Source organism: Mustela erminea, chromosome 7, assembly GCF_009829155.1.
Source record: "Mustela erminea isolate mMusErm1 chromosome 7, mMusErm1.Pri, whole genome shotgun sequence".
Classification (NCBI taxonomy): domain Eukaryota; kingdom Metazoa; phylum Chordata; class Mammalia; order Carnivora; family Mustelidae; genus Mustela; species Mustela erminea.
The window spans coordinates 54,289,826-54,302,198 of record NC_045620.1 but is presented as its reverse complement, the minus strand read 5'-3'; the positions used below and the strand labels follow the sequence as shown (position 1 = coordinate 54,302,198).

Here is a 12,373-nt window from a genome sequence, read left to right as displayed (position 1 = left end):
TCGGGTAAATGATTTCATACACCACTGGGATGACACTTAAAACCTTAGAAGAAACAATGTTCCACATTAAGTAGAAACTGTGGGAGACTGTGAAGGAAGGATTCAAAATACTCCATGCAGTAGGCATGCTATAATGTATCTATAATGTAAGTTCAGAGAATCTACCAGGTAATTTTCTTCCTGAATAATTCCCAGAGATACTCTGTGTCCCAAGGCAATAAGAAATGTAACAGATGAATGACCTGCCATTGTTCACTGGTAGTTCAAAGGCAGTTATTCTCTATAGGACAGGCATGATGGTAGGAGACACTCTGACAGAACTAGGCTCCCCAGTAACAGTGGAGATTATATCTCTTTTCCTCCCCAGCTGCTTGACGTTCAGCTGCTGTCATGAATGACAGAGTAACTATTGGGACCAGGAAGTTCATGAGCAATGGACTATCTCAGCAGAAACAGATGGTCATTGATGTCCTTCACCCTGGAAAGGCAACAGTACCTAAGACAGAAATTCAGGGAAAACTAGTCAAAAAGTTCAAGACCACCACCAGATGTCATATTTGTGTTTGGATTCAGAACCCATTTTGGTGATGGCAAGACAACTGACTTTGGCACGATTTATGATTCCTTGGATTATGCAAAGAAAAATGGACCCAAACATAGACTTGCAAGACATGGCCTGTATGAGAAGAAAAAGAGATGAAGAAAACAGCAAAAGGAATGCAAGAACAGAATGAAGAAAGTCAGAGGACTGCAAAAGCCAATGTTGGTGCTGGCAAAAAGTGAGCTGAAGATTGGACAATAGAGTAAAGATGCTGCAGTGGCTTTATCTGTGATGATAGGGAAGGTTTTCATGAGACAATTAATAAACTATGAATGTTTTTAAAAAAAGTACAGATAATATTTTGATTATTCTGTAACCTATTATAACTATAAATGGGCAAATCCAAGAACCATGACTGATAAGGGCATGATGTCCCAAACTCAGACCTCTCAGAAATAAAGGATTGGGTCATTCCATGAAGCAAGACAACTTGATCAACTAGCCATAGAGAAGGGGAATCTAGAATGGGTGGCAGAAGAGTTAAGAGTATCCATTATGGTCTCAGGAATGTAGTAATGGTGCTTGTAGTTTGTCCCAGAAACACTTGCCCTTTAAGTTTCTGAGAAATTACAACTAACTGGAATCCTAAAATAAGCCCAATCTAAGAAAAAGGTGGATTTAAGTGAAGCAAATTTTGGACTGTAGTAGTTGCTATCGGTTTTCTGCTCAGGTAGGGCACTGAGTGTTGGGGGCCAATAGCTCTGAAACTCTGTTCTCCAGAGGAGCCATCTCTTGCTGAATAGGAACCACCTCCCCAGCAATGCTACTCTCCCCTCACTCACCTTAAAGAATCCACTTGCCAATGTTTGGTTGACTTGAGGATATAAAAGTTCCTTCACTCAGGGTGGAAGCAATTTTGTAGCACCGTTAATATGATGAATTGAGAGCATATTCTCACTCACTTTCTTCCTCCTATCTTGTTTCCCTCACCCTCCCTCTCCAAAATTACTTACTCAAGAATCTGTCTCAGGCTCTTCTTTTAGGAAATTAGATGTAAGACAATGGGTTTCCACATTTTAGTTATGTCTCAGTTCTCAATTTCTTCAGAATTGTTTTAGTTCTGTCAATCTCCTGGATGGTTATGTGATCAAATGTATGGATTAACAAAGGCTGAACCTCATACAGACACTAGAGAAGCACTAAACCCAAGTAAAAGGTTTAGCCTTTCACTCATAGAAACTTCCATGTAATGTTAAACCAGGGGAAAAAATAATTTAATTGGAAACTCTGTTTTCATGGTGATAATGCAGTTTCATGAAAATTAGGTAGAAATAATTTATGTATAAAAGTCCTTTTATACAGAAAATGTTTTTTTGTAAATGTTAAGTACATAAAATACTAAAATAAAAGCAATAAACTTTTTTTGTGTGAGTATCAGTTCCTCACAAGGGAATACCAAGGCTATTGCCTGATAGTGTGAAGTGCTCTGGTATTGTTCCTTCATGGGTCAGCTGTGCACAATCTGGTGTGTCTCAAGGGAGCCAGAGCTCATGGGGCCTGCCATTTACATATGATTCAAAAGAATTATTCATTGTTCAAATAATCTGTTAAAAAATTATTAATGGCATGTTAAAAATGCTCCGTTATAATCCACTTGGATAATGCAGTTTGAAAATGATACTATAATAGCAAAGTTTCTGGATAAATAAAGATATCTGTAAAGCTCTGTCAATTTTTACCATTCCTTAAAAAATAAAAATTAGACATAAGCCACATATCCAATTAAGGTAGTTTTGCTTAATAAATTATGGAAAATTCAGTCCAATAAAGTATTTCATGGCCACTAAAAATGAAGTTATAGAAAAATATGTGATAATATGAGAACTCTGTGTATTGACTGGGAAAATCAGTTCACAGAATAATATGTAAACTTTAACCTCTTTTGCATATAAAAGTAAACTGTAAGGTATGCATATATGTGCATGTGTATGTGTGGGTAAACATATATATGCATATATACATATATATTCACATATATGTATATAATAGATAAATTAAATATATGTTTATAAGCATAAATATATATCCAACATATTTCTGCATTTTGAAGAGCATTTTATTTCTTCCCGCTCCTTCCTTTCCCACCTGCAATTGGTACAACCCTCTTTCTTTAGCAACACCCTGTGCTTAATAAATAACTCATAAAATATTAGATTAGGAAGATTCCTAGTGTTTAACTAGTGTAGGTTGCTAGTCAAAACCACATAGGTGATGTGGACCCATTTGACCAACAGTGACAATTCCAGTGGTAGTGACTGCAAAATTTTACTTGTTGGCAGAATCAGATTCCTGTGAATTGTTCCTTGAGTAGTTTCTTTTCTCTTAACTGCTCTGATGATGATGATGATGATGATGATGATGACGATAATTACCAAAAACTTTATTTCACATGACTACCTTCAATCAGTCTTCAGATTTTGTACTCAGAAGTACAACAGCCTCCAAAAACATTTCTTAAAATGTTAGAAAATATACAGGTAACATCCCTTTCTTCCATGTGTCCTAATAAATCTTTGTTTCTTCAGCTGCACTAAAAAATAAAACTGTGTTTGAAAACTTGTCGAGATACTGGACATAAGCTAAATGCCAGGAGGATTACAAAGAAATTATTTCATATATATTTTCTAAGATAAAAAGCCTGCACTGGCATGGAAGTTACAGAAAGCAGGAGAGAGAAAGATCTATGCGCCTAAACCTAATTAGTATTTTTAGTAATAAAAAACATTATTTATGGGTGCCCTTAATACTTAAAAGAAAGTTATATTTAGAGGAAAACTTTCATAACTAGGCTAATAGTACCCTGAAGTTATTTGACAAGTCAGCACTAAGAGACCTGCTCTACTTAGCTTAAGGAAAAAAAAAGTCATTTTTTGTGGAGGATCCCTTCTGGGTGGTATAGAGTTGATTGCACCAGAGAAGGTCCCTTTTGTAACCTCTAGGGGGAAAAACAGATAATTTACAAAAACTAATTTTAAAGGCTTCAGGTTGTTAGGGAATCAATGAAAACTAGATGAAATACAATTCCAGAGAGAAAAATCCTTCCCAGATGAGCTATGAGTGAGATGTTGCTAGTTCTCTTCCTACCTTCCCAGGGTCACTTGTCAGTTATGGGCCTGAGGGGCAGGAATTGGGCTTAGCCTCAAAAAGCCCTGGAGGTGGGGTGGGGTGGAGAGGGAAGGGGAGGAAGCAAACAAATTTTGGGCAGTCAAATGGGAATGGCAGGGGTGGGGGTTGGAAGGGACGCGGTGGGTAGGGTGTGGTTCTGAGCAACCTAGAAAAAGTGTCTCATCTTATTCATGAAATGCTTGCTGATTTCTAAGCCTGCTCTGGAGGCTAAAGAGGGAAGGTGGAGGCTTTCATGGTGGTCAGAATTCTGAAGACCTCTGTGGCTCCAATCCTTTGGTTGTTCAATCAAATCCCCATCTGGGTGCTACTGTGAGGGAACTTGATATATGTAATTAAGATTAGACATAAACTGACTTTAAAGAAGGGAGGTTATCTTGGGTTATCCAAATGAGCCGAGTGCAATCACCTAAACTCATAATATTAGGAAAGCAAGACAGAAGATTCTGTCAGAAAAAAATGTGGCAAAACAGGAATGCAGAGAGTAGGTGAGGCAGAAGAGAGGTGGGAGAGTGTCTTACATGCAAGTACCTGGTCCACCATTGCTGTGTTTGAAGATGGAGGAAGAGGGTCACAAGCCAAGGAGCGCAACACCCTTTAAACTGAGAGCAACCCCTGCCCACAGCCAGCAGGAAAACAGGGACCTCAGATCTACAGCTCCAAGGGCCTGAATTCTGCTATCAACTTGAAAGAGGCCCCAGGGCCTCCAGGAAAGAACAGGTCAACAGATACCTTGATTTAGGCCTTCTGAAGCCCAAAGCATAGAACTACGTGAGCCATGGTGGGCCTGGATTTATAACCTATACCATTGTGAGATAAATGGGTATTATTTCAAGTTTCTAAATTTGTGATTTTTTTTTAATGACAGCAATAGGAATCAAATACAAATTTTCATGTCATGAGTGGGTGTTGCTATAACAAATATCTAAAAATGGGGAAGTGGATTTGAAATTGGGCACAGGGGAGGCTGGATGAATTCTGAGGATCGGGATAAACAAAGCCCAGATTCCCTTAAATAGAAATATAGGTAGATATATGAACGTTAAAGATGCTGCTTGTTGAGAGCTGAACAGGAAGTGAAGCATGTTACTAGAAACAGGGATCTTTGTTACACACCAGCAGAAAGCTTAAAGGAATCATGCCCTGCAGTTCTAGGGAAAGCAGAGCATGTAAATAATGAAATTAGATACTCAGTTGAGGAGATTTCCAGCAAAGTGTAGTAGAGGCAGTCTTGTTTCTTTTTGCCACTTAGAGTAAAATGAAAGAAGAGTAAAATAAAAGGAATATCTGCAAGGAAAAAAAAAGTCATCAGGATTTGGTAATTTAGGAAATTCTTCGCTTTCTTTCTTAGTTGACAAAGATTCTAAAATTAAGAGATGCCTGGAAAGTGTGTTCTAAAGAAAACGTTGACATTGTGATTCTATAATCCTTCCCTGAACACCCAGAAAGATCAAAAAGTAAGAGGCAATCAGTGGAGAAAGAAAGGCAGGTCAGTGAAAGTCGGATTTGAATGTGAGAAGAACTTCAGTCACAGTTTCTGGCTTTGAAGATGGAGAAATGGGGCCATAAGCCAGGGCCTGTGGGGAGCTTCTGGAAGCTGAGAACAGCCCCTGGCCAAGAGCCAGCAAGGAGACCTCAGTCCTAAAGCCACCAGGAGCTGAATTCTGCCAATAACTTGAACGAGACTAGAAGGGACTTATCCCCTTGGCTTGGCAATATCTTGATTTTGGTCTTATGGGATCTGGAGCATAGAAACAAAACAGGCCTGCCAGATTTCTGAGCTGTGGAACTATGGAATGGTAGATTTCCTTTGTTACTAGCTGCTAAGGGTGTAATTTGTTACCCCAGCATTAGAAAACTAACACACTGCTGGAAAGCAGAATAAAACCCTGCATGGTCTTGCAAAACGAGGATGCAAAAAGCCAAACCAGAGGGAGAGGCTTGCTTCAAACATATGGCTCAATTCTCTGAATATATCTTATAATTTGTGAAGCTGCACATAGTGCAGACCTAGGAGCTATGCTGAGAACATCTAAAGGGAAGAGTAGGATATCCTGCAGCCTTTCAGGGCTTCATAGGCAGAGAAGTATCAGAACCTCAGTCAAAAGTCCTTATAGCAGAGGTAACAGAGGATGACTGAATTTAATTCAAGCTGTTACTCAGCTCCAGCTTGTCTCAATTAGTGACCAGATAAACGTACTGTCTACGCTTACTAAGAAAGGAGGGATCCTCTCTGTTGGAAGGCAACATCATCAGTTTTATATGTACAATGTCTGGTAGAAAAATGTAAAAATGTAAAAATACATTTAGAAACATATACAAACCACAAATCAGGGAAAAAAAATCTAGGTAGTAAAAGCAAATGTAGAATTGATCCAGATAATGAAGCAGCATCCAAGGAATTTTAAATCGCTGTGATTAATATGTTAAAGGAATTAAGGAGAAAAACTAGACAAAATACATGAAAAGAGAAAAAATTTTTATAAAACATTGAAAACATAAGAATTAAAAGGATAGTCTAGAAATGAAATATGTAACAACCAAAATTAAGAATCCAGTGGATAGGTTCAACAGCATATTAGATATAACAGATTACAGAATCAGTAAACTGAAAGAATTAAGAAGAATATTCAAACTGAAGAAGAGAGAGAAATATTGGAAAAACAGCTGAATATATCCTAAATCCATATAAAATAAAACCCCCCAAGTTTCCAACATTCTTACATGTACAAATCTCAGGATTAAAAAGAGTGAAGGCAGAAAAATTATTATTCAAAGGATAACTAAGAATTTCACAAATTTATGGAAGATTTGGCATACAGACTCATAAAGTCTTATAAACACCAGGAAACATAAATAATACACATGCACAGACACACATACACAATTAACACATCTAATGCCAAATACTGAAGTAAAAGCAGTCAGAATGAAAGGATACAGTATCAGGGCACCTGGGTGGCTCAGTCAGTTAAGCGGCCAATTCTTGATTTCTTCTCAGGTCATGATTTCAGGGTCCTGGAATAGAGCTTCACTTTGAACTTTGTGCTCAGCAAGGAGTCGGCTTGAGGGTTCTCTCCCTGTCCCTTTGCCCCTCCCTCAGCTCATGATATCTCTTTCACCAGTAAATAAATAAATCTTTAAAGAAAATAGAAGGAAACACCATCTTCAATGGAGAAACAATAAAGTGAATAACTGATTTCTGAGAAGAAATGATAGAGGCCAGAAGAAAACTTATGCTATTTTTTTTTTTTTAAAGGTACTGGTGGGGCGCCTGGGTGGCTCAGTGGGTTAAGCCTCTGCCTTCGGCTCAGGTCATGATCCCAAAGTCCTGGGATCAAGCCCTGCATCGGGCTCTCTGCTTGGCAGGGAGCCTGCTTCCTCCCTCTCTCTCTGCCTGCCTCTCTGACTACTTGTGATCTCTGTCAAATAAATAAATAAAATCTTAAAAAAAAAAAAAAGGTACTGGAGCAGGAAAAAAGAGCTGCTAACCTAAAATTGGCTACCTAGAAAAATAACCTTCAAAATGTTTCATGTAAATGAAGGTTGAATTAGAAACCAGGAGACTTGCACTGCTATCAAAGGAAATTCTTTAGACTGTAGGAAAATGATAACACCTGAAAATACAACTTTAAGAAAGTTCAAGAAAAAATAAGCAGTACAGTACTGGACAAAAATGTGTGTAAATATAACTAATACTGACTTTTCAGAATATGCATAAACTAAAATGCCTGACTGATGATATGACAACAGCGGGGTAAATGTTATGTAAAGGTTCTGAGGTTCAGAGGTGCCTGCGTAGCCCTGTTGCTTGAGTATCCAACTCTTGGTTTGGGCTCAGGCCATGATCTCAGGGTCCTGGGATCCAGCTCCTCATCAGGCTCTGTGCGGCTTGAGATTCTCTCTCCCCCTCTCTTCCTGCCCCTCCCTGCCTCTGTTCTCTCTCTAAATAATTAAATTAATTAATAATTTAATTATAAGGTTCTGAGCTTCTTGCAATGCAGACATAGAGGTAAAAGTAAAAATTTATATCCTGCTGTAAAAAGTCAAGGACATGTGTGACAATATATATGGTAATCATGAAAATAATAGTAAAGTAATGGATTTATAGCAAGTTAATTGAAGAAAATGGAATTGTAACAAATATTTGATAATCCTTTAAAAAGGCAAGAACAAGGGAAATGAGGACTATAAAAGAGAAGGGCCAATTTCAAAAGAATTTGTAAGAATGTGTAAATTAAAATGATGATTCCTTGAATCCCCTATTATAGACTTACTCCTCTTGTCCCATTCAGTTACTCTTTTACAGTGGAATTGTCTATGGAAAGTAATGTCCTAAATGGCCAGAAAGTACTCGCAGCTTCCAGAGCTGTGGTACCTACCCTTACTGTGTTCTTTCATGGATATGCACACCCTCCAAATCTGCTGCAGGAAGTAGACTTTTAGTCAAGACCAAAGTTTTTTGTTGTTGTTATTTTTTAAATAAACTTTTCATTTTAGAAACATTTGGCAAAATTACAGAAAACTACAAAAAGAGCTCTGAGAATCTCCATAGAATTCATACCGGTTTTCCTACATCTCGCATGAGTGTGGTACACGTGTTACAACCAATGAACCAATATCGATGTGCTATTATTAACTAAAGTTCACATTTTAGCTTTTATCTAATGTCCATTTTCTGTCCCAGGATTCCATCCAGGACACCACATTCCATTTAGTCATCATGTCTCCTTAAGCAACTCTTGGATTGACTTTTCAGGTTATTGAAGACCATGACAGTTCTGATGAGGACTGGTCAGGTATCTTATGGAAAGTCTCACAAGTGGGATTTGTTAAGGGTTGTTCTCAGAATTCTGCTGGGGTTATATGTTTTTTGGGGGGAAGACCACAAGGATAAATTGGCATTCACATATTGTCATTTTAAATATACTTACTATAAACATGACTTAGGACTGCTGAGTTTGACATTAGGCACTACTCTAAACTTACTCTTTGTCCCCTGCTTCACATACATGTTTGAAAGAACATCACTGGGCACCTGGGTGACTCAGTCAGTTAAGTATCAGCCTTCAGCTCAGGCCATGATCCTGGAATCCTAGGATCAAGTCCTGCATGGGGATTCTTGCTCAGCGGAGAGTTTCCTTCTCCTTCTTCCTCTACCCCTATCCCTTGCTTGTGCTCTCTCTGTCTCAAATAAATAAGTAAAATCTTTAAAAAATATGAAAGAACATCACTACGTACAGCCCACACTCAAGGGGTGAAGACATATGATCCACCAGCTTGAGGGCAGAGAATCTCCATACATTATTTGGTATTCTTCTGCATGGAAAATTTATCTATCCCCCATTTACTTTATCTATCACCTATCTATCTATTATCTATTTATTATCTATCTATCGTTTTTCTCTCTTTCTAATCTATCATCTATCATCATCTATCAATCATCTATCTATCTATCCATCATCATCATCTATCACCTATTTGTCCAATTATTATATTAGTATGGACTCATGGGTATTTATTTTATAATTTGGGTTATAAAATTATATATATATAAAATATATTATATTATATATAATTATTATATAATTATATATAATTATATTATATTATTATAATATATATAATATTATAATATTATTATAATATATATGATATAATTATTATATTATTATATTATTATATAATTACAATTATATAATAATATTATTATATTATTATATAATTACAATTATATAATAATTCTATAATAATATATGATATATATAAAATATATAATATAATATATATACAATATATAATACATAATATAATAAAGTTTTATAATATATAAGTTTAAACTTATATAATATATGATATAATACTATATTATATTATATAATAAACTTATATAAGATATAATATAATATATAATATATATAATATAATATATATAATTATATATAATATATTATATATATTATATTATATATATTTTATATAGATATAATTTTATATATTGTATATGAAATATTTTTCAGCTTTGACTGCTGGAAGCTGTTTCAGTTGGATCCTGTATCTTTTTGACATTTCTATCACTATGGGCTTGGGTTTTTATTTAATTATTTTAAAATTTTTTTCAAGGATTTCCTCACTTTTTCATGCTAAAAACTCTAAGCTCATTTTGTATGTCTCTTTGCCTTTGTCCTATAATCCTCTATCTCTCTAAGAAGCTCTGGGGTTTTTTGTTATTGTTGTTGTTGTTTTGTTTTTGCTGTTTGTTTTGTTTTTATTATAGTATGATATTAAAAACCAAGTTATGAGTAGTAGATGTGCTCATTACTACTTGGGTGTTGCTGTTTCTAGACCCTCTCAAATGAAAGAGCAAAGAACTCCAACATACAGAATTATCTATAATTATTTCTGTATGTAACCAAGTGGATCTATTCTAAACTAAACAGGAGTTCATAATGATGTCTTCAACTCTAATGCGTTACCATGTGGATCATTCTAGACTACTCACTAGATTTTCTGTGACCTGCCACTCCATCAGTGAGAAACTTGGAATCCATCACCTGTCATTAATGTGCTTATTTGCTTGATTTTAGTATATGTGTGTAGTGGTAACGGAACTGTTAACCCAAACCCCATGGGAAACTATTTTTTTCAAGTAGGGTGCCATGCTATGTCCCGTTTATCTTATTTATATTTTATACAGCCCACTCACTTGCAAAGTTTCTTAGGTCAGAAATGTTTCACTTACTCCCTGACTGAGGTTAGTTCCTATATTTTTAATACAGCTAGATTGTTTTGTCACATTCTTCATTCAATCCCCAAAGGCCGAAATTTCCTAAATAACTTTTATTTGAATTTTTGAGATCCATTCAATCTTTGTGCTATAAAGTACTATGAGGTTTGAAAAATTTCAGTACCATACATAATATTTCCAATGTCAGATAAAATCTCTGTACTTTACCTATATTAACTGCCCCTCCTTCTCCCATACCCAAGGCAGAGTGATCTCTATAGTGTTGCCTTTAGTCATATAATTGGAATCCTACATATGTAGTATTTTCAGACATACTTCTTAATTGTAGCAATATGCATTTAATATCTATGTCTTTTTGTAACTTGATAGCTAATTTCTTTTAATCACTGTATAATGTTCCATTTCTTTATCTATAACCTATTAACTAGAATTACTTTTTTTCAAGTTTGAGAAGATTATGAATAAAGCTGTTAAAAAAATCATGTTTTAGTTTTCATGTGAACATGCATTTTAAATCACTTGGGTAAATATGTAGGAGTATGATTGCAGGATAATATGATAAGACTGTATTTAGCTTTGTAGGAATCTCCAAACTGTCTTCCGAAGTGGCTCTACTATCCTGCATTCTCATCATGAATGCATAAAAATCCCTGTTGCTTTTTATCTTTTCCACCAATTGGTACTGTCAACTTTTTAGGTATTATCCATTTTGATAGTATCTTAATACTTAATATTTTAATAGCTGGGGTATCACATTTTGTTTAAACTTCAGGTCCAGGGATTGAGCCACATGTGAAGCTCCCTGCTCAGTGGGGAACTCTGTTTCTCCCTCTCCCTCCACCCCTCCTTTGTGTTCCTGCTCTCGCTCTCTCTCTCTCTGTCAGATTAATAAATAAAACTCTTTATAGAATAAATAAATAAATAAATAAATAAACTCCAATTGCCTAATGACAATATTGAACATTCTTTCATACACTTATGTGCCATCTGTATAACTTCTTTGGAGAGGTGTCTGTTCAGAGATTTACCTATTTTTTAATCAGGTTGTTTGTTTTCTTATTATTGAGTTTTAAGAGGTTTTTGCATATTTTGGATATAAATCGTTTGTCAGATATGTGTTTTCCAGATATTATATCCCAGTCTATGGCTTATTTTTTTTTATTTTTTAAATAGCATCTTACACAGAGCAGAAGACTTTAATATTAATAAAGTTTGACATATCAATTTTTATTGAATTGTTCTTTCTGCATTCCTAAAATTTATTAACAAACCTAAGGCTACTTAGACTTTCCCCATACTTTCTTCTAGAAGTTTTATAGTTTTGCATTTCACACTTAGGTCTATGATTCATTTTGACACTTGTGAGAGGTATAATGTCTGCAAATTGTTTTTGCATACAGATGTCCAATTTTTTCATAACAATTTGTTGAAAAGTCTGCTTTTTTCCCATCGAATTGCCTTTGCTCATCTGTCAAACTGCAATTAACTGTATTTACATGGGTCCATTTCTGGGCTCTCTATTCTGTTCCAGTGATCTTTGTTTCTATTCTCTCACTCAGTCCATACTGAGTCCATACTGAGTCCATACTGTCTTGCTTAGTATTGTTCTATAGAAATTAAGTGGTGTGAATCTTTCCTATCTGTTCATCTTCACTATTTGCTGGCTAATTTAGGTCTTTTGCTTTTCTCTTTAACCTTTAGAAGTATTTTTTATTTTATTTTCTTGTCTTACTGCACTAGCCAGGACTTATAGTAATATGCTGATTATGAGTGGTACAAGAGGACATCTTTTCCTTGTACCCAATCATAGGAAGAAAGTACTGTTTGTCATTATTAAGTACAATGTCAATTGTAGGATTTTTGGACATATTATGAAGTTGAGCAAATCCCCCTGTATTCCT

The 12,373-nt window shown here is 35.5% G+C and overlaps 1 pseudogene; it reads left to right on the top strand.

Moving 5' to 3' along the window:
* The first annotated feature begins 390 nt into the window (after window positions 1-390).
* LOC116596507 lies at window positions 391-783 on the top strand (annotated as a pseudogene).
* The last annotated feature ends 11,590 nt before the right edge of the window (window positions 784-12,373 follow it).